Source organism: Meriones unguiculatus, chromosome 4, assembly GCF_030254825.1.
Source record: "Meriones unguiculatus strain TT.TT164.6M chromosome 4, Bangor_MerUng_6.1, whole genome shotgun sequence".
Taxonomy (NCBI): Eukaryota; Metazoa; Chordata; class Mammalia; order Rodentia; family Muridae; genus Meriones; species Meriones unguiculatus.
Window position 1 is genome coordinate 81,663,830 of NC_083352.1, and position 27,253 is coordinate 81,691,082.

At 48.1% G+C, this 27,253-nt stretch overlaps 1 protein-coding gene and 1 long non-coding RNA gene across 3 annotated transcripts in view; one reads left to right on the forward strand and one right to left on the reverse strand.

The window, feature by feature from the left end:
- The window catches only part of Caln1 (calneuron 1), a 444,621-nt gene extending 418,746 nt beyond the window's left edge, over nucleotides 1–25,875 (reverse strand). Inside the window, exon 1 of one of the 2 annotated variants that reach the window (XM_060382256.1) lies at nucleotides 25,678–25,875. The gene's annotated coding sequence lies outside the window, so the exon portion shown is untranslated. Of the gene's footprint in view, nucleotides 1–9,448; nucleotides 9,649–25,677 lie in introns of those variants that run through there. The other variant, XM_060382257.1, reaches the window with a different exon arrangement.
- On the forward strand, nucleotides 9,716–17,936 carry LOC132653669 (uncharacterized). Its single transcript, XR_009591450.1, has 3 exons — nucleotides 9,716–9,864; nucleotides 13,838–13,976; nucleotides 15,314–17,936. It is a non-coding gene; the product is annotated as an uncharacterized LOC132653669 (long non-coding RNA).
- Nucleotides 25,876–27,253: the final 1,378 nt, after the last annotated feature.

Sequence of the window (27,253 nt, forward strand, 5' to 3'; positions counted from 1 at the left end):
TGGGAGAGGGCAGAGCATATAAGCTTTGGGAGGAAATGGAGGACCTCATTTATCCAGGGCCTTGGTGATGTAGCCAGGCTGGTTTCTTTCTCAGGGGATCAAAATGTACAGCGTCCAAGCCCTGGGGAGGGATAAGAGCTCCAGGGAGCTGGCGGGGCTCCTTGTGAATGTTAGAATGTGTTGTCCCATTTGGAGCTCTCTGGAGAGTTCCGAGGGCCAAGTCTCTCGGCCTTGCTTTGACAATAGTCACTTTTCATCTTCCTTGGCTCCGGGAGCCAGCCAAAGCATGTGGGTGAGAGAGAAAAAAAATCAGTTAATAACTATGCACATTTTATAATAAATTTTAACAATTTAAGAGTACAGTACAGCTTTATTCTTGTTTTCATTTCACCACACTAATTCAGCATATAATAACCTGCCAGGGACACAGAACACACTTGACGTATGCTCTGAGCACCAAGATAATGGAAAGAGCTGCAGAGGGACTTCAGCTCACACCCAGTGCAGCAGAGGACTCCCCTTTTTCTTCCTTGGGAGCAATGAGGGGTGCAGCACTGAGCTACTGGGAGGAGGTGTGAGCTCAGAGATGCTCCAGCATGGATCTCAACGGTCCGTTTCTGTGTTGCTCTCTCCCCACAAAAGGACTGGCAGAGAAGGGAGCAAATAGCACAGACGGGATGTGCTAACGGCAGCCTGGCTCGCCCAGGGTTAGCCTCAGAGATCACTGCCTTCTCTGGATCTCTTGGGTATTGGCTGTAAGATGGAGTGGCTTATTTTTCCCTAACAGACAGCTGGCCACTCCCACCTTTCAGACCTGAGCTGAGCTCCAAGGAAGTGTTCACAGGGGCACACACACAAAGAGAAATAAATAGGGCCTAGAGAGACGGCCTAGCAGTTAAGAACACATATTGCTCTTTCGGAAGATTCCCCCAACTCACACTAGCACCTGTGTTAGGTAGCTGACAGTTGCCTATGACACCAGCTCCAGGAGAGGTGATGCCCTCTTATGGATACTGTGGGTAACTGCATACATGTGAGCATTCACACACACACACACACACACACACACACACACACAAATGAAAGCAAAATTTTTCAAAGCAAAAAGAATCTCCTGTCTCTAGCACCAATCTTCTGTATACCATCCCAGCCAATCTTCTTCCTAGAGACCAAAACATCCATCTAATGATTTCAAAGTTTTGGGGAACTGTCTTTTGAGTTTCACTATCCATGGCATACTCAAAGCTTTTCTCTAAAGCGGCAGTTCTCAACTTTTGTAATGCTGTGAGCCTTTAATAAAGTTCCCTATGCTGTGGTGACCCCAACCATAAAATTATTTCGCTGCTACTCCATAATTTTATTTTTGCTACTGTTAGGAACCGTAATGTAAATATCTGATTTGCAGGATACCTGATATGCGACATCCAAAAGGGTTGCAGCCCACATGTTGATAGGTATGTTATGTTGAGAAATAAGTTAGTTGGATGGTACTATCAGCAGTAGCTGGGGAAGAGATAGCCCAGAATAGCTACCAGTAGCCTGAGAGAGTTTCTTAGTCTTCTAGGGACCTTCACTCAGGTAAAGCCAGATCCTTGGTTTACCAGAGAAAAGAATTTTAGGATGGGGCAGTATGAAGCAGAGTAGGAATTTGTCAAAGGATGCTTATTATTTTAAAACATTAGTTTTGGGGCTGGAGGGACGGCTCAGAGGTGAAGAGCACTGTCGCTCTTCCTAAGGACCCGGGTTCAACTCCCAGCTCCCACACAGCAGCTCACAACTGTCTCTACCTCCAGTTCCAGGTGGTCTGACACCCTCAAACCAATGCACAAAAAAATAAAAAAATTAAACAAATTCTTTTTGAAAAGCATTAGTGGTGTGTCACATGAATGGCATGGTGGGTGTGTAGGGGTCAGAGGACAACCTCAAATGTGTCAGTTCTTATCTTCCACCGTTTGGTTGAGATGGAGTCCCTTATTTGCCACTGAATGCCGAACTCAGGATGGCTGGCCCAAGAGCTTTCAGGGAATCTCCTGCCTCTGCCCCTGCCCCATCCCACCATGGGAACACTGGGATCCCAGATGTGTAGTCCACACCCAGCTTTCACACTGGTTCCAGGGATCTGAGCTCCAGTCTTCATGTTTGCACAGAAAACATGTCATCCATCGATCCATCCCCACAGGCTCCTAAAAGACCTTTTCAATGGAGATTTCAGACATGAGTTTCATTAAAAGAGAGGTCCTTGGGTAGAAAGTACGACTCAGCTGAGAGCTTGGATGTGGTCTTCTCTGAGGAGACCCGTAGTGTGTAAGTGTCCAAGTGATGACAGCATTTTGGAAGCTTTAGAAAGTCGCTGTTTAACAGCCCCCTACCTCCACCCTCCATGCAATTTCTCTATCTTTAATTCCCCTTTTAAAACCTAGATTTATTTTTATTTCTCTTTCTCTCTCTATCTCTCTCTCTCTCTCATGTGTGTCTGTCTCTGTGTGTGTGTGTCTGTCTCTGTGTGTGTGTGTCTGTGTGTATCATATTTCTTAGGACAGAATTACAAGTGATTGTGAGCTGCCCATTATGGATTCTGGGAGCCAAAATCAGGCTCTCTGCAAGCACAGCAAGTGTTCTTAACCCCTGAGTCATCTCTCCAGCCCTCCTTGCCACATTTTGATAATCCGGATAATAAGGTGGCTCCAAGGTACCTAGGGTGAGATTGTCATCTGAATAAGATAAAATCAAGAGCAAGAAGGGTCGGGGCATGATCTTCAATGTAAATAGGGTTTCTTGGGAGATTCTTAGAAAATTTCAAGTTTGCATTGAAAAGGAAAAAAAGTCCTTAAGCCAGTGGTTCTCAACCTGTTGGTTGTGACCCCTTTGCCAAACCTTTATCTCCAAAAATATTTACATTATCATTTATAACAGTAGCAAAATCAGAGTTATGAAGTAGCAATGAAAATAATTTTATGGTTGTGGGTCACCACAACGTGAAGAACTGTGTTAAAGGGTCGCATCATTAGAAGGGTCGAGAACCACTGCCTTAAACAGTTATTAATAGTGTTGGAGTTCTTGCTTCTCCACCAGTGAGAGGCCTCAGCCAGATTCTGAGTTAAGAGGCTTCTTTCCCTTTTCACCCCTCCCAATTCTCCCTATATTTCTATCTTGCCTCTCTGCAGGATATGGGAATATGTATACATGGAAATAGAATCTATTTCTATCCCAAATTTGGGAGAGTATAAGCATTTATTTCTATACATGTGGTACATTTATATGTGTATATTACATGTGTATATTATACACACATGAATAGAAATACACATATATGAAGGATAAGAAGGCAGAGTGGCTTTCAAGAGCCTGTCAAAGGGCCTGGAGACTAGAGTGGGAATGACTGAGAGATTAGATAGTTGAGAGAGCATCTTTGATTGACTGGTCCCATCGCTTTGGGGCTGTGGCAACACATTATGGTGGACTGTGTGGCAGAGCAAAATGGCTTCCCTCATGGGCACATATCAAAATAGAGCATCCCATAATTCCCCTTAAGGTTACCCCTCCCATGATGTAAAGACCTCTCCTTCCCAGGCTCTGCCTCTTACAGCCTGTACCCCCTCCTCCTAATAGTCCCAAGCAGGTGACAACGCCTTAAAAAAGTAAAACTTGGGAGAATGTTCTAGAGCTAAACTATAGCACTTCTTGAACAGGGAGACATAACTGCTCAGCTTCCTTGGATAGCTTCTCCTCGTGTCATTAACCTATAAACAGCTGTGACACCTCAGAGTTCAGCCTCAAATTCTCCTCTATCTATCATCCATTTCTTGATGATCTCATCTGACAGGCCTCCCAATGCCCATAGGACTATGGTGACACTCAAAGCTAGAGAGATGGCCCATTTGGTGAAGTGCTTGCTGTGCTAGCATGAGGTCACAAGGTCTATCCCCAGAACTTGCATAAAAAAGCCAAGCCCTGTGGTGCACTTTTAATCTCAGCACTTGTGAGGGGACAGGTGGGCCCCTAGAGCCCACTGGCCAGCCAACTTAGCATTACTTCCAAATCCCAGTAATGACCCTCAAAGGCCAAAGTGGACAGTGTGAGGATGGATACCAGAGGCTGAGCTCTGGTCTTCACATGCGTGTGTACAGACATGAGCACACACACACAAGGCTGCTTCCAGTCAAGATTTCCTCCTGTGCTTAGTCTGGACACTCTCCATTTCCCCCGGATGTCCCCACAGACATCTTCAAGTAAAAATGAGAAATCCTGAACTCTCCTGGACCAGCCACAGGGTCCCCATCTCAGACCACAGAAACCTGAGTCATTCCCTGCTCATCCCTTTCTTTCACACTGCTGCTCAAGCCACCTACAAATCTGGTTGCTGCCTGCCGCAAAAGTAAAGTTAGCCTAGCACCCACAAATGCTTAGTGACCCCTTAGCCACCCATCTTCCATTCACCTGCTGTCCTGGTTTCATATCTGTTGATGAGCTAAAATACCCTGATAAAAGATCAACTTAGGGAAGAAAGGATTTATTTGGATCACAAGCCCAGGTCAATCACTGAGGGTATCAAGGCAGAAACTCAAGCATCTGGTCACATAAAATCCAATCAAGAGTAGAGAGCAATGAATGAACACATACTGCCTACTTCTTCCAAGACTCAGCTCAGCTTTTTCTATTCTCACATAGCTCATGAAGGCCCTGTCTAGGGAATAGTGCCACCCACAGTAGGCTTGGCCTAAATGTCCATTAACAATCAAGACAATCCCTTACAGACATGCCTACTGGTCAACCTGATCTAGACAATTCCTCAGTTGAGGCTCTCTTCTAAAATGGCTCTATACTACATCAAATTAACAGCTAAAACTGCCAGCACATCTGGATTATAAACTCAGCTCCTAGCTGGTCTGCCTGCTCTCGTCTTTGCCCCACCTCCACCCATTACATTTTTCAACACAGAAGTGAAGATCATTTTAATTTGCTTCTGCTCTTGATCAGAGTTCAGTTACTATAAGAATTCCCCCCTGCCCCTCCTCATACAGTCCCAGTGACAAACTGAAGTGCAATTTCACCACAGTTCCCCCTGGGGAACCAATGAGTGTGCTGGACTTACTTAAAGAGCATGGGGGAGATGTTCATGCCACAGGGTGAGAATGTGTGGTGTTCAAAGGACACTCCTTGCAGGAGTCAGGTCTCTCCTTCCACACAGGTCACCAACCTTGGTAAAAGTTCACCTATCCAGTGAACCAGACTCATAAATATTTTTTCGGTTGTGAACCTAGCCTTTTATGGCTAAGCCATCTCTCCAGCCCCATAAATACTACTCTTAAGAGGAAAAGTGATGAGGTGGGGATAAGGCTTAGCTGGTGTCATGCTTGTCTGGTGTGCCTGAAGCCCTGGGTTCCACCCTGTGGTACAAATCTTTTCCCTGCAGAAGTACAAACAGCACCTGCCTCCATTTCTTAAGACTCCAATAACAAAACAAAGTATGATCCCACCAAAGTTCACGCTGGGGAACCAATGAGTTTATCGAGTTTTCCTACAGAGAGGTGAGGGTTTGCTGGCAGGATGGTGTGGGTAAGCCCCAGGGTGGCTGCCCCAGAAAGTTTCCACCCAGTGTGAATGATAGCTTCCCCCATATCTGCACAGATGGAGCCCTTTCAATCACCCTCCTTTAGCCTACATAGTAGAGCAACCACGTAAGCAGATCTTTCTAGCCAAAGCTGTCTCTCCTTTTCAGTGCCTTTCTCCAAAGCCTGACGAGGAGGAAGTGGCTCCTGGTAAGAGAAGACATCTTCCACATGATTTCCCTGACTGATCAGACTGGCATAAAGGACACCCAGGAGCCCACAGGCATCTGGTACAGGTCTCAAAACAGGAAACATTTTTTTTTTTTTTACTGCAATTCAAATTTCTCTGGCAATGGATACACTTTAGTTCACGCTTATTACCATTGTGGGGTTCTGTCCTCTGGCTCATCTGTATTCCTTCAGTACACCAAGTAAGAAATGGTTGCATTCAGTCATTAAAAATCACCTATGTCGATGGTTAAATGTCCACAGGACATCATATATTCATTCAATTAACTTTTATGGAGCAGAAATGCCCGGCTAGGTCCTGCTCTGGCCTGTGGGAGAAAGGTAATGACAGGATAGCATAGAAGAGGTCATCTCTGCCTTCAGAAAAGGCAGTCAGGGAGGAGCCATTGTAGTTATCAAAGTGGCTGGATCCTTTAGCTAATGTGTACTTAATTGATGGCAGCTGAGATAGAAGCGAGTCTCTCTTTGTACCTATGACATACACAGACCTCAGATGCATTATCTCATTCACTCTTGACAAGGTTAACACATAAAGGAAACGGTGACAACAGATCCCTGGCCACACACTGTCCTAACAGAGCTGAGATATCAGCGAAGGCTTGTCGGTCCTCAAAGGTCAGGCCCTTGCCGTCACACCACCCCAATAATCTGAGCAGCCACTCAGGTCATTTACTGACTACTGGTGGTTAGGAATGACAGTGCTGACCTGTAATCTTAGCATATGGGAGACTGAGGCAGGGGGCTCACCATCCATTTGAGATCAGCCTGAGCTACATAGGGATGCCCTGTCTCAAGCAAACAAAACAAAACAGGTCTGGGGCTGTGACTCCACTGGCAAAGTGTGTGTCAAGCATACAGAGCCTGAGTTCAGTTCCCAACACATGAGCCAGGTGTGGCTGCGTATGCCTGTAACCCGAACACTGAAGAAACGGAGGAGGAAGATTACAAGTTCAAGGTCATTCTAAACTATATAGAGAGCTCAGAAACCTGAGTTGTATCCCCAAAACCCACATAAAAATTTCAGGCTTGGTGGTGTGTAGTAGGAATCCTAGTACTGGGGACCCACACTTGGAAGGACCTTGTCGACACACTGGCCAGCTAGAATAGCCCATTTGGTAAAGACCTGTGAGAGACCCTGTCTCAAAGAGGTGGGCAGATGCCTGAGGCTGACCTCTGACCTTCGAGAATATACGTGCACACGCACTAAAGCGGGGGTTCTCAGCCTTCCTAATTGCTACCACCCTTTAACACAGCTCCTCACGTTGTGGTGACCCTCAGCCAGAAAAGTATTTTCGTCGCTACTTCATAACTCTAATTTTGCTACTGTTCTGAATCCTAATGTAAGCATCTTTGTTTCCTGATGGTGTTAGGCGGCCCCTGTGAAAGAGTCATTTTACCCTCCACCCCCAAAAGGGACTGCGACCCACAGGTTGAGAACCAACACACTAAGAGATTAAAAAGAATATTAAAGGACCAAAATCCATATTACCGTGTTGCCAGATCTGAACAAACCCCACCAGGAGCTTTAAGCAACTTGAAGGCCAGCAGACATCGGTAAATTGAAAACAAATGCACACAACATTAACTTGCAAAGAACAACGGATGATAAACAACAGTCCTTTGATTTACTTATTGTTCATGGGTCCCCGCCAGGACAAGGACACCACTTGTGATGTCCATTCCAGGCTTCTTTTGTCAAACCTCTGAACAACAGCACTCTGAGCAGCAGGGGCCCGCCAGCTCTGGGAAGGACAGGAGAAAGAGGTACTGTGAGGAGCCCCTCATGGCCCTTCACCTCTGACCCCTCCCGCTGTGCATGCTCAGGGCTCATCCTGATGACTATGGCCACGGTCCCATTTGCAATCCCCAGGGGAGCCGGCTGCAGAGACACTGCAAGCATAATCCTGGGCAAAGCCACCACAATGCAAGCTTCCCACTTGCTGGTCTCCATCTTCCGGGATGAGGCCCTCTGCTACGGACTCTTGGGATTTTTTGTTTGTTTGTTTTGTGGGGTTTTTTTGTTTGTTTGTTTTTGGTTTTGTTGTTGTTGTTTTGGGGGTCTCAGTTTTCTTTAGTTTTGATTTGGTTTGGGTTGGCTTGGGTTTTTTTTGTTTTTTGTTTTTTTTTTTTTTTCAAAGAACAACCTTTCTTGGGTTTTCTTTCAGGGGAATCTTCAAACTGCCACAGAAATCCACCAGTCATCAGAGACTGGCAAGTCCATCCGTGCTACATTCTAGGGCTTTGAGCAATCTGCCCCAACCAGAGAGTTTCAGCATTGTAGAGAAGTTTATTATTCTACTAATCTGGATTACAACTGACCTACAGTGTGTGGGAGGCAGATGTGGCGTTTTGCACACTTCACTTAGAGGACCTGCCCGTCCGTGACTAGGGCACTGGAAAGGGTTCCACACATAACAACTACCGTTCAAACAAATGCTTTCCCCTCTGTTTGTGCCACCGATGGGGGGAAGCGGTAGCTTCCTGCTGGCATAACTGGGTTGCAGCTCACCCCCCTCCCAATGCCTTAGAAGTAATGTTCCTCACCCAGCAGGTTAAAAAAATCAGGGGGGAAATCAGCAAAGGTGTTTGCTTTCCTAAGTGAGTCTCCCTAGAGAAAAGCTGACATCCTGGGGGCTCCCTGCCCCCAGGCCTGTGAACCCAGGGACTACTACCCAGCACAGGGAAGGTCCCATCTGCCGGAAGCTGGCTTTCAGGGGAGGGGGTCATCTGTGGAGGGATGTGAAGTTGACTGACAGGAAACCTTTTCCTCAGGTCTGAGCTGAAATGGAGAGGTTCTCCCCAGAAGGAGGCTGTGGGGGTGGAAACAAATCAATGTAGAATTTGTAGATGGATGTGTGCTCTGGGCCCCCGTGTACAATTTACAAGATGCAATGTGAAAAGAAAATAAATCTCCTTTCTCCCTTGCTCTCTCTCTCTCTCTCTCTCTCTCTCTCTCTCTCTCTCTCTCTCTGCCAGACTCCAGCAGATTTCTAAATCAAAACAACTCTTTAGAAGAGAGCCTTAGACTGGGCTAGAAGTGAGTTTCCTCAAAAGGCAGAAGGGAAGGGGTGAGGGATCTTTGAGAACAGACAGCAAGCTTTTGTTTTTTCCTAGCAGCCTTCGGAGTCTAGGGAATGGGGATGCCTGGGGGACAGGTGTTGACGTAGGACACCTCTAGGAGGATCTCTGGAGAGAAAGTTGTATGGCTTGCACGGCCATCTTCGGTCTGAGTGGCAGGGCACGGGTTTCTTTCAGAAAAGCAAACTGAGTCAGGATGATGTCCTTTTTCATGATCACCAGTGGTCAAGCGACCCAGCCAGGAAAAAAAAAAAATGCTTTTTTGCACAAGCCAGAGCTGAACTAAAAATGTTTTCCCCGCTTCTGCAGACCACCTGAGCAGCTAGGTGAAGCCAGGGCCAAAAACAAACAAATGAGGACACCCTCCAAAGCGTCCCTTCTCCTTCCCTTCCTTCCCTCCAAAGCCCAGGGAATCAAGACTTGATTTGTCTCAACTAGATCCTGAGCTGGGGGGGATCGGAGAGGAAGAGGAGGGGAAGGGGGAAGCCAGAGGGGCCAGGCAGCATCCATGCAGTTAGTGTCTCATTGATTTAGAGCCACACGAGCTTGAGTGCCAGCGGTAAGGACCATACCTCCTGCTGATCTCGGGAGAAGTGCTCCAAGATCCATGGCTGTGGAGTTGGGGGGAGAGTCGCTAAGCCATCTGAAAGGAGCAGAACACTGCAGCTCCTCAGCCTGATGGGCCAGGGCGAGCTTTAATTAACAGGGTCTGATGCCTCTTCTTTTTTGGTAAGTGAGCAGATTTAAAGGGCTAGAGACCCAATTTGAAGGGTGCTGCTTCTTGCTGCTGCTGCTGCTGCTGCTACTCAGGCTGCTGCTGTGGCTGCTCCTGGCTGCTGCTCTCGGCTGCTGGAAAAGCTTCCTGCAGACTGCTAGTTCCAGCGCGCAGACGGAGCCAGCAGGACAAGGAACGGGGCTGTCCATGCAGGGGTCTCTTGGGCTATGAGGTTGGGACACTGGACCATGGTACCAGGCACAGCCCACATCAGTGAGTACCAATGCTGTGCCTGCTGTTCGCTCTGGCCAGGGGAAAGGACCGTGCTGGGGGTTGGGGGGGCAGGCAGGTAGCATCAAGGGCACCCTGTCCCCATAGGAGCCTGGACAGGACACTGGTCAGGGAGAGTGGGAGGGAGTTTCTGTTCTGAGAGGATTGCTTGAGGACAACCTCTGTAGAATGTGCACATTCATACACAAGCCTGCCCTTGCACACACATGCCTGCCTGTGTACACATACACACACACACACACACACACATAAAACTGTGTACCTAAGTGGGGCTAGAGAGATGGCTCACCTGTTAAAGGCTAGGCTCATAACCAAAAAGATAAATATGTATGTGCACACATACCAGTCCATGTAGATATGCCTGTGTTCACACATGCAGGTCTAGCCACATACACACACACACACACACACACACACACACAGAAGCCTATTTGAGTATACACACACATCCACTCACATCCAGAACCTGCCTCCCCACCACCTTCCAATGCTAGGTTCATGCTCCTTACACTGCTAGCTAATAGGAATGTGACCAGAAAAATCAGTGACATCAAGGTTGGCCAATAGAGTAAACCTAGAGTTAGATGGCCACAAACACAAGAAAAGGACCTCACTGTGTGAAATTTCTCCTTAATTCCTGAGTTCCTGCCACTTCTGAGAGAGCACAGACCTCATTAAACACCATATTAACAAAAGATTTGTTTTATTTTTATTTTATGCGGGCATGCGCATATGAGTGCAGTGCCTGCAGAGGCCAGAAGAGGGTGCTAGATCCTTTGGAGCCAGAGTTACAGGCATTCCAGCGTTACATGAGTCCAAGGTGGGTTCAGGAAATTAAAATCAGGACCTCTAGAAGAACAGGAAGCATGTTTGGCTGCTGAGCCATCTTTCCAGCTCCAGGAACTATGCTAACTTTTGGTTCCATCTCAGCAGACACTCTTTGACCCTATGTTATTTTCCCCTGCTCCTGCTAAGGCAGCCACTGGCCTCTCTGTGGTCTTCTCCATGGCCATTCCATGCCTCAGTCTCAAGTCTTTAATCGGGACGTCTAGTAGCACCTTACCAGGCACTTTGTCTGTGAATATGTGTATGGAAGGGGCCGATGCATGTTAAGGGGTGTGTGCAGAGTTAAGGGCTCAAGGTCCAGTGTCTCCTTGTATTGCTCTCCACCTCATTCTTTAGGATAGGATCTCTTTCAATGGCCTGGAGCTCAACTATTTGGCTAGGCTGCCTGGCCCATAAGCCCCATGGATCCTCCTGTCCACATCTCCCCAGTTCTTGCATGATGAGCACACATTGCCATGCCTACTTTTTGATATGCGTACTTGGAATTCAAACCCAGGTCTCCTACTTCCATCACAGGCATTATACCAAGCAAGTCACCCTCCCAGCCCTTGCCTAGATTTTTAATCTCCTCTTCCCTTGGTAAGAACACAGAATAATTTCAGCAGTCCCCGGTGTACGTGTCTGAGTGAGTGCTAAGGACGGCGGTATGAGGGGAGAGCCTCAGATCCCTCCCTAGGACACAAGAGTCAAGTGCGAGATGCTCTTCTCCTAAACCTGCCTTTGTGACTCCTATTATGACAAGGTCGGTCAGACTAATCCATCGATGCTCTTGATGGAAAGAGGAAGCAGAGAGGAGATAGGGATTTTACAAAAGCTCATCCAGTTATAGCAGCCTTGAGCTAAACCAAACCTTGGATGATTGCAACAGCCCAGTGAAGAGAGTATGCACTTAGAAAAAGAATCATAAAACAACACACAAGGCCTTCAAGCAGATGAGGGACAGTGAGATGTGGATAAGCTCTTCAATCCCACCTCTCCCCTGAGAAGTGGTCCCTGCATCTGGCCCAGGTGGCAAAGAGAGAGTCACATTCTAGACTTCACCCGGGGCTTACCAAAAAAATCCCTGCAGCTTCCAGCGATGGAAGGCACCTGCCCTCTGCTTGGTACCCATGGCCAGATATCTGCAGCGCCATCACCCTCTTGTGCATGCTGTGTAGGCCACAGCACCCCTCCACACAGTGAGAGCTTGTTCCACAGATAATCTGATGTTCCCCTTTTGGACACAAGTTCTATGCACTTCCTTGCCCTGTGTCTCTCAAGGAAGTTTCTATATGGCCGCCTCTTCCCTGTGCCTACAGAAAACAAGCCTGCTAGGTGCCATGGAACTACAATAATAGCACTTAGAAAAATGAAGGCTCTAGAATCAAGAGTTCCCGGGCCAGCCTGAGTTATAAAGTGAGAGGAAGGAAGGAAGGAAGGAAGGAAGGAAGGAAGGAAGGAAGGAAGGAAGGAAGGAAGGAAGGAGTGAAAGAAGGGAGAAAGGGTGGTGGGAAGGAAGAAAAGAGTGAAAGGGAGGGAGGGAGGAGGAAGTAAAATGAAAGAAGAGAGGGAGAAGGGGAGGGAGAGAGGAAGGGAAGGAAGGTAGGGAATAAAGGAAAGAAAGAAGAGAAGGAAGGAAGGAAGGAAGGAAGGAAGGAAGGAAGGAAGGAAGGAAGGAAGGAAGGAAAGAATGAGGATAATGTGTCCTTTCCCTAGTGATTGACAGGTGGGAGTGCACCCATGGGAGGTTGCCTCTCTCCTTTCTGTGGATTAAGCTCATCTCAATACAACCCAGGTGTGGCATAAGCTGTTTTCTGTAGGCTTGGTAGGACCATCTCTATCACCGGGCAAGGTGGTAGTCTATGGTGGCCTCCCAGGGTCACTGGCCTGCAGTCATGGCAGAAAATCATCAGAACTCTACATCAAATAGCTAGGTCTAGGGGAATGCATCTGTTAACATTCCCTTGCCAAGGCAGGAGAAGAGGGTCTGCAAACCTCACAGGACCTTCCTCTGACTCCCCAAGATTGCAAGAGCGTTCCCCCCTTAGAAGAGCCTATGTACTTCCGAGATAGGAGTGTGACCCTTGACTTGCCCACGCTCCTGTAAGCGGGCTCCTCCTCTGGAGCACATCTACTTCACCAGGCTGACCTTCCCTTAGTCGGCTGGACCCTCTCTATTTAGGGTGACTAGACCTTTACCCAGGAAGGTTCTGTGACACCAGGAGATGCTAGTATTTACCGAAGTGGGAACCATTTTGTGGCCTGTCCATAAATCTGCTTTTTATTAACTGCTGTCCCCAGCTCCAGGCTACCCTTAGAGCCTGGGGTCTCTAGACTGCATGTGCCACCATATCCTGTCTGCTTGCTGGTTTCCTGCTAGATTCAAGCAGAGGAAGTTGCAGGAGGGAGGCGGTGCTGTGAAAGGTTGACCCAGGACCTCAGGGTCTCCTCTCTCTCTCTCTGTCTCTGTCTCTGTCTCTCTCCTCTTCTTCTCTTCTTCTTCTTCTTCTTCTTCTTCTTCTTCTTCTTCTTCTTCTTCTTCTTCTTCTTCTTCTTCTTCTTCTTCTTCTTCCCCTTCTTCTCCCCACCCCCAATAGGGTATGTTTGCATGAGGAGCACGTGGTGATCAGAGGTCAATGTTGCATTCTTCTTAATGATTTCTCCACCTTTTAAGTTTTCTTCCCTATTTTAAATTACGGGTACTTGTGCGTGTCTCTATGTGGGTTTGTGCACATGTGAGGACAAACGCTCAGGATGTCCAGAAGAAAGTATCAGGTTCCCTAGAACTGGAGTTACAGGTGACTGCTGGGAACAGAACCCAGGTCTTCTGCAAGAGCCACCCATGCCCTCAATTCCTGAGCTGTCTCTCCAGCTCAACCCACCTTACCTTTGAGACAGGGTCCCACACTGAAGCTGAAGCTGCTCATGTTTTGGCTTCCATCCAGCGAGCACTCGGGATCTACCTGCGTCAACCTCCCTGGCACTAAAGTCAAAGCTCCTAGACCTCTCCTTACACAGCTGCTGGAGGTTCAGACTCAAGTCTTCAAGCTCGAGCAGCAAGCCCCTTAGCCATAGCTTTAGCTCCTCAGTGCCCTTGGATAACTGCTAACACCAGCCTTGTATCCTTTAGAGAGGAAAAGGACTGGTCTGCTCCATGTCAGAGAAAACAGCAGCGTCAAAGCCATGACCCTCGGGGAGTGGAGGACCCCTGAGTTGGTACCCTCTCTAGAGGTCTGACTAACAACTCCATTGAGCCCTTCTCAGGCCAGGTAGGATCACATTTTTTTTCTTCGGTTCCTCTTCTCCTAGGCTGGTATCTCTTCTGGCAGTTACTAATTTCTGGGCAAGTCCAACTTTCCAATTTCTGTGCAACCGATCCCATGTGGTAAATGCCATCTGTTTAGAACATCTAGTGTGGTTTTTGTTTTCCTGACTGGACAAGAATTTTTTTTTCCTTGGAAATCCCAAATTGGAATGCTCTAATAGTCACGATTAAGCCTCAGTCAGAACGTTCTGGCACCAAGTACACATTTTGGAGTATGTTAACATTTACCAATTAAATGAAATTATAAGAGAGTAAAAAGAAAAAAATCTGAGCTCATTCCTCGCATTAGAGGCTGCTGGCACAACCCCGTGTTATCTATTTATCAATTATGATACCAAATTTACAGGCATCAAGAAAGAAAAATATTCCCAGCCTAAATTTAAATCTGATGCATTCAAGACAAGAAAGAGAAATTAAGAGGCAACAGAAAAATCTGAGGACAATTGGCCTGAATGCCCCACCCCACCCCCAGCAAAGAGAGGAGAGCCACGCAATGTGTGCGCAGTTTCTGCACTTGTCACTGAGCTGTGCTCAGCGTGTCTGGTTGATAGTAACACATAGTGTCGATACTTTGGACAGTGCAGCTGTGAGGGAATTTGAGGGGCTGAACCCATCTCTCAGTACACCTCAGATGGGGTCTGTACTCTGACAGTTACACACACACACACACACACACACACACACACACACACACACATACACGTGCATGTTCACACAGATCAGTCACTTTGGAGACAAGAGCGTGGGACCCACCCTGGAGAAACTTCTCTAAGGCAAGGTCTACAGAGCCTCTTCTCTCTGCACGCTGAAGAGAATGAACGAGCCTGTTTGTCGTTGCTGAAACAGAGGACTTAAGGTTTGAGGCTTTATAAAGAAAAGAGACTCCGCTCCCGGTTTTGGAATCTGGAAGTCCGAGTTCAGGCGACCTGCCTGAGGGACAGTGGGTAAGAGGTTGGAAATACGTAAAGCTGATGAGGAACGAGAGATCCCCGTGAGTAACAGGATGTCAGACCAAGGGGTGGGGCCAGCCTCATTCTATAACAACCCCCTCAGGAGAACTATGCGGGGTCATCTTTGTTGGCAGTTTGGCCAGACTGAAGAATGCTTGGGAAGTCAGTTAGGCACACTCCTAGGAGTGCCCTAGAGGGCATTTCCAGAGATGACTGGCATGGGGGAGAGTGAACGAGAGGAAGACTGGACCTGAGAGTGTGTTGGACTCATTACCCAACAGGCTGGGAACAAAGATGGACAAAAGACTAACAATAATAAATTTAAAAACAGGAGAAAGAAGAAGCTGGCCAGGCACGTGAGCTCGGTTCTTCCTCTTTACCTGTGCTCTACCGCAGCCGCTGCCACCCATGAACAGCCTCCAGCTGCTTCAGCCTCTGATGTACACCAGACTCTCTCCAGGAAGCCTCCATCACGCAGCCTCAGCTGAGGGCTGCATCACTGCCCTCCTCCCCCACTTCCGGGAGCATGGGAATGCTGGCATGAGGAAGACAGCGGGTGTTACCGAGGCCTCCAGCTAGCGGGAGCATACAGATGGTCATTGCGGGACGATTTGGTCTGCACTCGTGTAAGCCAAGCCAAGCAACTTTTCTGTAATCATTTTCTGATCACATATATTTCCAATATATAATGTGTATATATCGCATTATAAGCTTATGTGAGTGCCTATATCCAAAATTATAGGAACTAACCTATGTACCACCTTGTTGCTATCTGACACCAATGCCACCCTTACGTGCACCCCACACAGAAACATGTCTTCACATGCATGAGTGGAATAAAAACAACAGTTGCAATGGAGGCGAATGTAAAAGACAAGAAACACGCAGGGGTGGCTGAGGCTCTCCTCACGGAAACTGAGCTGCTCAGGATTAGAGGGGAACCTCCAGAGATAGATGATGGTGCTCAGAACTACAGGATCATGCATGTGGCTGGGGTGACTGGAAACCCCTGCTGCTGGCACTCAAAGTGGGGGTCAGAGACTCCCAGACAAAGCAAGGAATGGAGACAGGACTATTCCAGTCAGGGAGAGAAAATGTTCCCAGTCAGACTGGAGAGGGAAGCTGGGGTTCACTATGACAATCTGTTTCTCCTGGAGAGAGAGGAGTCACAAAAGCATCAATCTGGGTCCAGTCCCAGGGAGATGCCTTTGATCCTTCAATGACTGAGCAATCTAATGGGCCACTGGTCAACCTAAACAGCACTAAAATAAGGATAAGGGGGGGGGGGGGGTGCTGCAGTTGGAGAACAATTAGATAAACCTTTCTAAAAGAGAAATGATGCCCCTCCATGTCATTCCAGAGAAAAATCAAACGCCACAATCTGTCTTGAAGTCTCTTAAGGAACCGCTGGCAGGAAATTACCTTTCACCACGTCTTCTCCTTCCAGCTCCGAGCTGATAAAAATAGTTCTAGATGCAAAGAAGCACTCCCAACGCCCGGAAGAGGCTAGCTTCCCACAATCTGGCCTTGGCATGTTCTGCCAGCTCGGAGGTAACCATCCTTGGCCCCTGGTAAACTCCTAATTATCTATCAACAACTGGGAAACATCCCAAAGATCAGTTTCTCTGAAACCCTTTCTCTCTTCTCCATCCCCAAAGCAGAGAAGAGTACCTACTCCCCTGACAGCAGCCAGCCCAGCATGTAGATATTGTTCCCCCCCAGAAGACTGTCTCCCACGCTATAGGAGGCAAGCATTGCTCCATAAGAGACAAACATCCCCCTCCACAGGGACACAAGTCTCTCGCCTTTGTTCAGTGTAGCCTACCTATCACAGGGCTGGCTCGCAGTAACTTTTAAAAATGTTATTTGTCTGTCGTCGTTGTCATTGCTGAAGGGCACACATTTTGCAGCATGTGTGTGAAGGTCAGAGGGCAACTGTGTGGGGCTGTTTCTCTCTTTCTATTCTTAAGTGGGCTCCAGGGATCGAACTCAGATTGTCAAGCTTACGCAGCAAGCAAGCACCTCACCCCACTGAACTCTTCACTGGCCCCAGCAAATATTGGTTAACATAAACTGTTGCCCAGGAATAGAGGCTCACACCTGTAATTCAAGCACTCAGAAGGTTTAACCAGGAGGACAATGAGTTCAAGGTCAGCTTGAGATAGATACAGAGACATGACCCCACCAAATAAGCAGTGGATCTGTCCCCATACTGACAAGCTAAGAGAGCTTACTCCTATAGCCCTGTCACAGGAAGCAAGCCACCTAATACTCAATGAACAGCATTAGGAGGCTGTCGAGACTTGGAGTGTCGCTCAAGTGGTGCAGTGCTCACTTTGCACAGCAATTGTGTTGCCCTAGCACCACCTAGAAGGAGAAGGAAGAAGAGGATTGGGGGAAAGGGGAAGAAAGTGATGCAGATAGGGGAAGGAGAAAGAAGAAAAAGAAAGAGGGAAGAAGAAGAAAAAGGAAAAGGAGGAAAGAGGAGAAAGGGGAGAGAAAAAGGAGGAGGAAGGGATGAAAAAGAAGTGGGAGAAGAGGAAAGAAAGGAGGGAGAGAAGAGAGGAGGAAGAAGAAGAGGAGAGGGAAGAAAAGGAGGAAAAGGGGAAAGGAGAGTGGGAAGAGTAGGAAGAAGAGAAACAAGAAGAGGAGAAATGGAAAAAGGTGAAATGGGGTGAGAAATAGAAGGAGAAAAATGTCAGCCTCTGTCCTTGGCCTCTGCTGAGCTACATTTTCTGAAGTTGAGCCTGTAGACATGGCCACATGTGTCCAAATTCAGAACCAAAGGCTCCTGGTCCCACTCTATCTACTGTTGCTCAGGTCACCAATGTAAAGGAAAAGTGGTGTATTTACTGGTTAGTGCGCATTTAAGTTATTACAAATGCATACATAACGGTTATTAATGAAATGGAAAGTGTAATATGTTTATGGTCTTATACAGTAAATATTTATAAACAGAAGTTATTTGTATACCATGTATATATTTATTTATGTGGAAATTAAGGAGGCCAGGGAGATGGCTCAGTTGGTAAAGTCATCTGCTGCACAAGTGCGAAAGCCTTGATCCTCAGCAGCCACACAGCAGAATGTGCTGTGGTGATGGACACTGTAATCCCAGCGCTGGGGAGGTGGCACCAGGAGGATCACTGAGGCAAGATGCCACCCAGTCCTGCCCACTTGGCAAGCCCCAGGTCCCAGTGAGAGACCCTGTCTGGAAGGAAAAAGTATGGTGGCTTCTGAGGAAGGCCACCTGTGGTTGACTTCTGGCTTTCCATGTGTGATGCACACACACACACACACACACACACACACACACACACACACACAAATAACTTTTTTAAATGATAGATCACGAATGTAAAGAGAAAGCATTCCAGAGCAAGAATGGCAGTGTGCACAGCTGTATTCCAGCGCTTGAGGATCAGGAGTTCAAGACCAGCTTCAGTTACATAGAAAGTTCCAGGTCAATCTGAGTTGGATGAGACTTTGTCTGAGAAAAAAAAATCCATTTCCCTAAATAAAGAAAAAGGAAAAGAAAGAAATGGAACTCCAACAGAACACAGGTGCCAGGACTATGGGATGTGCGAGTGATGAAGCTTCAGACCACAAGAGGTAAAGTGTCCACCTTCAGACTGCCCTAGAAGAGTAAAACGTTGTTTGTCTCATCTTGTGAAGGACAGTACAGGGAAGATTGTGTTTGCCCTTATTGCCCCTGGAGATGTGTACGCATATGTGTATAAGTTCTATAGAACCTGGGCAAAGTCTTAACCCAAAGCCAGATCTAAATTCAGGATCAACTCACATCTTCTTTTTTTTAACTGTTCATGGTCCAGGGTGTGTGTCCACACCTATGCATACACATCAAGTACTCGGCTCTGCCACTCTCATATGCCTCTGAGACAGCGCTTCTCACTAAACCAGAGTTAGGCTGGCAGCCAGCCAGCCCCAGTGATCCTACTGTCTCTGTCCCCCATAGCGATGAAGTTACAGGCTCATACCCAGCCACACCTGGCTTTGTTCATGAGTGTTGAGAGACCTGTACCCATGTTCTCACGCCTTTCCAGTAAGTGTTCTTACCCACTGAGCCATCTCTCCAGCCCCGCAAGTTCTCTGAATAACCTGGGCTAGCCTTGGACTTGCAGTACAGTCTTAGCTTCACTCCTAAGTACTGGGTTACAGGTGTGTACCGCCACACCTCGCCAGCTCTCGGGTGTTACTGTGATAGCCCATTGTGACTGCGGTGACCTGTGGAGGTGGCTTTGGAAGCTGTCTCCACGGACAGTCACCGCTCTCCTTGTGTTGAGACAGAGCTTTCCCTCCTCCAGCCTCCTTCAGCTTACACACCAGAGCCTGTCCCCAGAACCACCCCCCAACAAGCAACTAAGAAAATGGCACTCTGATTGGCTGGAAGAAATGGCTGAATCCCAGGTGAGGGTCCAGTGACCCCCCCACCCCCTCTCTGAGGGACTTTCAGGAGTCCCCAGGCTCACTCCTGGCAGACACTCAGAGCTGACAGCATGAAGCTGGAGGCTGGATGGCTCAGGCTGGATGGCACCTTTCAACAGAAGCCCCCCGCCCCCCAAATCCAGGCACAGACTACATAGATGCTGGGCTGCTGTGGTGCTTTCTGAGTAACACAAAAATCCCGGGGAGGCCGGGAGCTACCCCCACATGGCTTCCTGAGAGGATAAACAGCTCACAAAATGGCTTAATATGCCACTTCACTCCATCCGTGTGACCTTTGGCCCAACACAGCTGGCTGCGCAGCTTGCCTGTCTGACTAGAAACTCCACAGCCCAGCGCTCCGGATAATGCATGTCCTTTCCCCAAATGAGGCCAGTGTCATCAGGCAAGGCCATCTTCTTGATGCTCCAAGGCTTGATACCCTTTCATCTCAGCCTGAAAAAGACGCCAAAATCAACAATAAAGCCATTGCCGCCGGCCTCCACGGAAACACATCCGTCAGGGAGCCAGTGGCACAGACACAGAGAGCCGGTGGAAAGGAGGCTCAGAGAGAGTTTATCTGACACATGTCAGCAGCCCCAGTCTCCTGGATCCATACCCGGGAAACCCACCATGAAGTCAGAGCTACGGAATGACCGTGAGCCTGGAGGAACAGACGAATTCTGAGCAGAGGACCGCCCCAGCAGCGGCACGAACAGCACCAAGCCAGCCCTTCCTGGCCACAGCACAGAAGCCACACAGGGAGCCTTAAACAGAGAAGGGCTGGAGGCTCCTAGGACACCCCAAACTCATTCCCTAAACAGAAGAGCCCTCTGAGGTAGTTAATATCATCCACTTAGGGTCTAGAATCACCTAAGAGACACTCTTCTGGGCATGTCTGTGAGGCAGTTAATTGGAGTTAAGACTACAGTTAATTGAGATGAGGAGACTTATCCTGGACATGGCTGGTGCTATCAGTGAGCTGGGGCCCTAGATTGAATGAAAAGGAGGAAGTGAGCAGAGCCCCAGCATCTATCTCTGCTTCCTGGCTGTGGATGCCATGTGACCAGCTGCCTCATGCCTCTACCACCATGCTCTCCCTGCCATGATGGACTGTATACCCTCAGACTGTGAGCCACAATAAACCCTCTCCCCTTAAGCTGCTCCAGTCTGGTACTTTGTTCACTGCAACGAGAAAAGCAACTAATATGTCCCTGTGTGTCACAAATTGTACCAGCCCAACTATTTGAACTAGTTTACTCAAGGGTTGGACTTTTGGACCTGTTGGACTTAAGGTCTGTTTTCACTTGACCTTAATTAAGCCTTGTCCATGCACATGCAACTATACACACGTCATAGAAAATTTAAAAAGCACAGAAAAGTGACTGACAAACTGCCACAACCCAAGAACCACCAATGTTTTAAGTGTTATTTTTGTTAACAAGAAGGGACTGCAGAGATTGTTCAGCAGTTAAGAGCACTTGTTGAGCAAGACTAAGGGCTGGAGTTCAAATCCCAGCTCATAACAAGGTAGGCTACAAGCCAGCCACTGTGTGGGATAAAGACAGGAGGATCTCTGGGGCTTATGGTTACCCAGCCTAGGAGAAAGACACCTGCTCCACATTCAGAGAGACATTTTCTCAAAGGATTAAGTCCATCCTGTACAGAAATAGAAGTAGACACCTGACACTCATCTGATACACACACACACACACACACACACACACACACACACACACACACACACAACACTGCTTTTAATTACCAGCAAGAAGATACCCACTCCTTATTGCCTGTTCTTCTATTCTACTCTAATGAACATTTCCATTCTGGTGACTATGAACTGCTCAGCCACTTAGCTCACTCCTGAAAGACCCAGCCTAGAGACCCAGAGGGGACAGAGTCCATGTCATGTTGTGCTCAACACCTAGACAGGTTGTCTTGGAGGCTGAGACTAGAACCTCATTTGCCTTCTCAGGTGTCACACTAACTTTCCTGGGTAGCCATGAACAAATGACTATTCACTCCCATCAAGGCACCAAAGCCCAACTTACCAAGTTTTACTGAATGATTTTACTGAGCTTACTCACAGAGCACATGTGAGGGATTACATACAAGAACATGCATGACCCAAAACAGCTGCAAATTTCCACCCCAGCATGAATGGTAACCTGCAACATGGAATCCTCCTCCCAGTGAACTTTCCACTTCCTGATAGTTTAGCATTTCCCAGGATTCTTTGCAGCTTCTGGAGGGCAGAAAGGAATAGTGACTAGACTCCCAGGTCAGGGTCCTATGATTCTCATCTACCTACTAGGGAGTATCAACAGCTCCATTTCCATGACCGCAGACCTGTGTATCACTGTCTTATTCTGCTTTAGTTGCCATGTCTGCTGACCCAAGTTACTCTCTACTCCAAGATGGTGTCATGCTATACGTGGAGGAAAGAGACCATTCTTTAACACCAGGCTTGGAAATCAACTTCTCAGAGGTAAAGACCACTGGTGGCAATACTGGTTATTTTTATTATCTCAGTGACAAAGTACCTACCAGAAGCAACTTAAAGATGTATTTGGCTTACCACGAAGGGGAAGGCATGGTGTTACAGTTGGGTCCATGGTAATCAGAGCTCCTGGCTTGTGCACAAAACCCTGATAAGTTTTGAAGCAGAGCTAGAATATGACTTTCGAAGTCCATCCCTAGTAGCTTATATCTACCAGCTAGAACATATACCCCCAACAGTCTACCAGCTCCCAAAACAGCACCACCCTACGAGGACCAAGTGTTCAAATGTTTATATTCAAATTATAAATCAGCCAAGTGCTGTTTCTCCCAGAGACTCAAAGAACTCCAAGAATCTAGCTCAGCAGAGAGAAAATCTGCATCATGTAGAGGAGAGGGGACCAAGTAGGGAAAAAAAAAAAAAAAAAAAAAAGCTGGAAGGAATGGATATTGCTGAATCTAAAATGGAAAAGATGAAGATAGGTCAATAAACCACCCTCCCCTGCTGGTGCTGGTGAAAGCCTCCCACGCCCACTTAGCTTATGCAAAAGAAGCAAATACTTAAGAGAATGGTGGTAGGACACTGAAAATGTGATGCTATGGTTTTTAGACACAATATGTCCTCCAAATTTTATGTGTTGAAGGCCTGGTCCCCCTCCTAGTTAGCTTTAGTTGCCAACTTGACACAGCCTAGAGTCTTCTAAGATGAAATGACCGAGGGATCAGATTGGCCTGTGGGCATATCTGTGGAGGGTTGTGTTAATTGTCATTTGATGTGGGAGGGCCCAGCCCACTATGGGCAGCACCATCCCTAGGCAGGTGGTCCAGAACCGCATAAGAAAGCTCACTGAGCATGAGCTTGTGAGGCTCCACAGTTCTTGCCTTCAGATTGTTTTTCCTATGGGATGAACTAGCAAGATGACTCGGAGGATGAAAATGCCTACATTACAAGCATAAGCACTTGAGTCTAGTCCCCAGGAATCACATTTTAAAACTCGGTGTGGTGGTGAACACTGGTGCTCCCAGAGCCTGCAGAGACATGGGGGGAGCTCTGGGGCTCACTGACCAGCCAGCCTAGCCTGCTTGATGAGTTCCAGGCTGGTGAAAGACCCTGTCTCAAAGAACAAGGTGAACATCACCTAAGGAATGGCCCAATGGCACCCAACGCTGATCTCTTGCCTACACACAGACACACACACACACACACACACACACACACACACACACACACACCGATGTGCCTGGGTGAACATCTTCCCACTCGCCTTCATCCCTCATTGCTGCATCCAGGAGAAATGAAAAGTGAGAGTGAAGGCCAGAGCAAGAGGAGGGTTTTAGAATACGACAGGCAAAGCCAAGCAAGAGACAGACACTTCCCTAGCATAATAACGTCCAGAAATTATGCTAGCGGGAAGCCATGAATCTTCTCTGTGGCTCATTGTGATCTGTGGGCAGGAGAAGAACACTTGCACTGTGAGGTTCCTGATTTGTTGTTTAATATAGTCAGAGATGAGCTTAGGAAACAGAAAGAAACAGAAACTCCTGCCCAGAGTAGAGGGCCCCTTACTTTTCTGACTTGCAGTAGTAAAATGAATTAAGACACTAATAGCGATGAGGGGTGGAATACTACAGACAAGAAAATAGTTCCAACCTGAGAAAGAAGAAAAACAGACAGAGCAGAAGAATAAGGAGATAAGAGCTGTGGGGATAGCTCACTTGGAAAGCTTACCTTGCATGCACAAAGATCTGAGTTCAAACCCCAGAACCTATGTAAAAAGAAACACCAGGCATGCTGGTGTGTGCTGGTAGTCCCGGGAGTGACACAGTGGAGACAGGAGAATCCCTGAAGCTCAGGGACCAGCCAGCCTTGCCAGATCGGTGTGAGACTGTGTCTCAGAAAACAAGGTAAGAGGGCTGGTGAGGAGCCTCAAGGGGTAAAGGTACCACCTGAAGACCTGAGTTCCTTCCCCAGGACCCACTTGGTGGAAGAAGAGAATTGATTGCTTCAAGCTCTCTTCAGACCTCCAGATGTATGCTGGGAGAGGCATGCCTGCATCACACACAGAGAACACTAAATAAAAACAACAACAGGGGTGACACATGCCTCCATGCATGCATGCACACATGTGCACCTGCACACGTACATACACACAAAAGAAATGAAGAAAACGGGTCCAGTTGGGAGACCTGGCTGGGCGTTGTGTTTCCAACTTGAAATCAAAGCAGCTGTGATGATCTGCACGGGACCCTCCTAAGATCAGGCCTGGCTTGGAAAACCTCTATTCACCTGGCGGGGGGGGGAGGCGCACTGGTGCAAAACCAGAGGGACAGTTCCATCCAAGTCCATCTTGGTGAACTGGTGGACTTATTAGAGTTCCTTACAGGGGGGTGAGGGGTGACCCACAAACAGTGGCATGAGTGATGAATTCTCCAAACTGCAGAGGCAGGGTCCCAACTTCAGTTACTCTCCTATCACCGGGAGACACCAGCTGGGACAGAATCACCTGCAGCTGGTGTGGGAGGGAGAGCTGGCTGGGTTCTCAGGTGAGAGTCTAATGATTCTTCCCCAACACCTTTGTGTTGGTTGGGTTTTGTCAACCTGACACAGGCCAGAGTCATTTAAAAGGAGAGGACCTCAGCTGAGAAAAAGCTCCCCTCAAGTTGGCCTGTGGGCAAACCTATCATGCATTTCCTTAATTGGCAATTGGTATGGAAAGGCCCAGCTGTGGGTGGTGCCATCCCTGGGCAGGTGGTCCTGGGTCGTACAAGACAATAAGCTGAGCAAGCCAGTAGGCAGCAATCCTCCTCAGCCTCAGTTCCTGTCTCGAGATTCCTGCCCTGAGTTCCTGACTTCACATCATGAGGCAGAGCCAAGCTGTAAGCTGAAATAAACCCTTTCCTCTCCGAGTTCTTTTGTTCATGGTGTTGATCACAGCAATAGAAACTCAACTATATCAGCGTTCTCCAAGGAAATGTCAACAGGCCCGCTCTCGTAAGGGTCCTGTGTGTATGGAAACATATTCTCTGATTTCAAGATCAGCTCAAAGGACAGCAGTCTATAACAGCAGCCAAAAAACCATTCACAGACACACACCAACACCTAAAGGTTAGAGCAGAGAGGCTTACAATGTCCAGGTTTTAGCCTGTGTCCCATATTGGTTCTATATTGTTTTAGTATTGGGGGACAATTTGAAATTTCGTTGTTCTCTCTCTCTGTGTGTGTGTGTGTGTGTGTGTGTGTGTGTGTGTGTGTGTGTACTAATGCACCCAAGTGAACAGCCATTTGCCTGGCTTGGCCTCTTGCCTCATGTCAGTATCAGGAACCCCAAACATGGGGTCCGTTATGTAAGGTGAGTGGATCCCCGAGGGAGGTCCCCTGACAAACAATTCTAAAAACCTCAAGCTAAAGGTGTAGACTTGGAGGTCTTGCCGCTGCTTCAGACATTTACAATGTAAGGAAGAAAAGATCACATGAGGAGTACAGTGCACCTTGAATGCAAAATAGATGGGTGTCCTGTGAGTTGGGAAGGCTTTCTGAAGGAGGTGATGTTGATTGCTGAGTCCTGAAGATCAAGAAGTTAAGAAGAACTACATCCCTGAACCACTTCCCACTTCCACTAGCAGAAAACAACTGCAGGTAACTCTGGAACTCAAGGAAAGGACACGACTGCTGACTGCTGAGCCGCACACTTTCTGTCATTGGAAACATCCTGTCACCCCCGAGTCCCCACAGCTCCCAGGCTCTCTCACCTGTGTTCCTGGCGCATTCCTTGGAACTGCTTCCAAAGTGACTCCAGTGTTACTGCTGGAGCTGAGAAGGTGGATCGACAGCCACAGCCAGGAGATCTTCCACCCCGCGCTGCCTCAGCCCATGCAGCCCACTGAAAGTGTGCGGGACCCTGGCTATGGTGCCCGCTCCAACTGAGACGCCGGGCAAGCTTGCCACCAGCTCTCTGGAGTCAGGCCAAGCCCAGCTGACCTACCAGGCCGATGGAGGTGGAGCTCAGGGATCCTGGCAAGCCTTCAGTGTCACATTAACTCCCAACAAGCCACAGAAGCAACTGGCTGAGGGCAGCAGCCATAAGCCCAGGGCCAGGTCCTATGCCAGACTGGTGGGGCCTCGTTTCGGTCACTCCGGTTCTTATTGGGCCCGGTCTCAGTTAAGATGCTTAACATCAACTGGAGCTGGTCCTCCACCCAGCCCCCGACTCACAAGCAACACACCTTAGGTCGACTGGAGTCCTCAGCTGAGAACTTTAGGACTTTCCTTAATTTTTCTCAAACTTTTAATTTAATTAAAATCCATACTACAAAAAAAATTACTTCCTTTTTAGAATTCATTTTTTAACTTATTCATTTACTTTTTTTTTTTTTTTTTTCGAGACAGGGTTTCTCTGTGTAGCCCTTGCTGTCCTGGGACTCACTCCATAGACCAGGCTGGTCTCAAACTCAGAGACCTGCCTGCCTCTGCCTCCTAAGTGCTGGGATAAAAGCCATGCACCGCCACCATTCAGCTTGATTTATTATTTTTTTAATGGTACTGGGGGGTTTGAACCCGTGATAAGAGTTCTACCACTGAGCCACGCCCCCCCCAGTCCCTCACTCCGGGAGTCTAGGCAGCGCCTTGAACTCATCACAGGCCCCATGCTTGTGCGTGTCCCAGGACCCCCAGGCTGGATCTGAAAGGTAAAGCCACGTGCCTTGCTTTAGTTTTCAACTAGAATGTGGGTTCCTGTACCTCCAAACAGTCTCGCTTTCCCTCCAGAACCAAGCCTGCTCCCTGTATCCTGGATGTTAGCCAGCTCGTGGACAGCTCCTCTCTCAACAGATTTATCCATAGAAATGTCTGGTGAGGACATTGCTCAGGCTCCTGGCCTGACTTTGACGGTCCCTGCGGCAGAGAAGGCCCCCTGCCTGTTCCCATCTGCCAAGCCAGAGCTCACGCCGGCCTCACGCAAACCTCAAAAGCCTATACTAACGTGAGTCAGCACCCGGTCCCTGACACCAGGGCTCAGTGCCTAAGGCGGGTGCAAGCTGCTTCTTACCGCCATCAGCTTGAGCCATCAAAGGCCCCAGAGAACTCATGTGACTGTACATGCCCCCCCAACAGGCTAATGTGTTTGAAGCCTTAGTGCCCAGCTGGTGGCGCTGTTTGGGGAGGTTGCGGAAGCTTTAGGGGGTGGAGTCTAGAAGTAGGTCACTGGAGGTGGGCCTTGAAGCCTTATGTAGATGGGCTCCACTTCCTCACCGTGGATGTAGCGTGGCAAGCTGCTGCTCTGCCTTGGGTACCATGATGGACTGGGCGCCCCTCAAACTGTGAGCCACA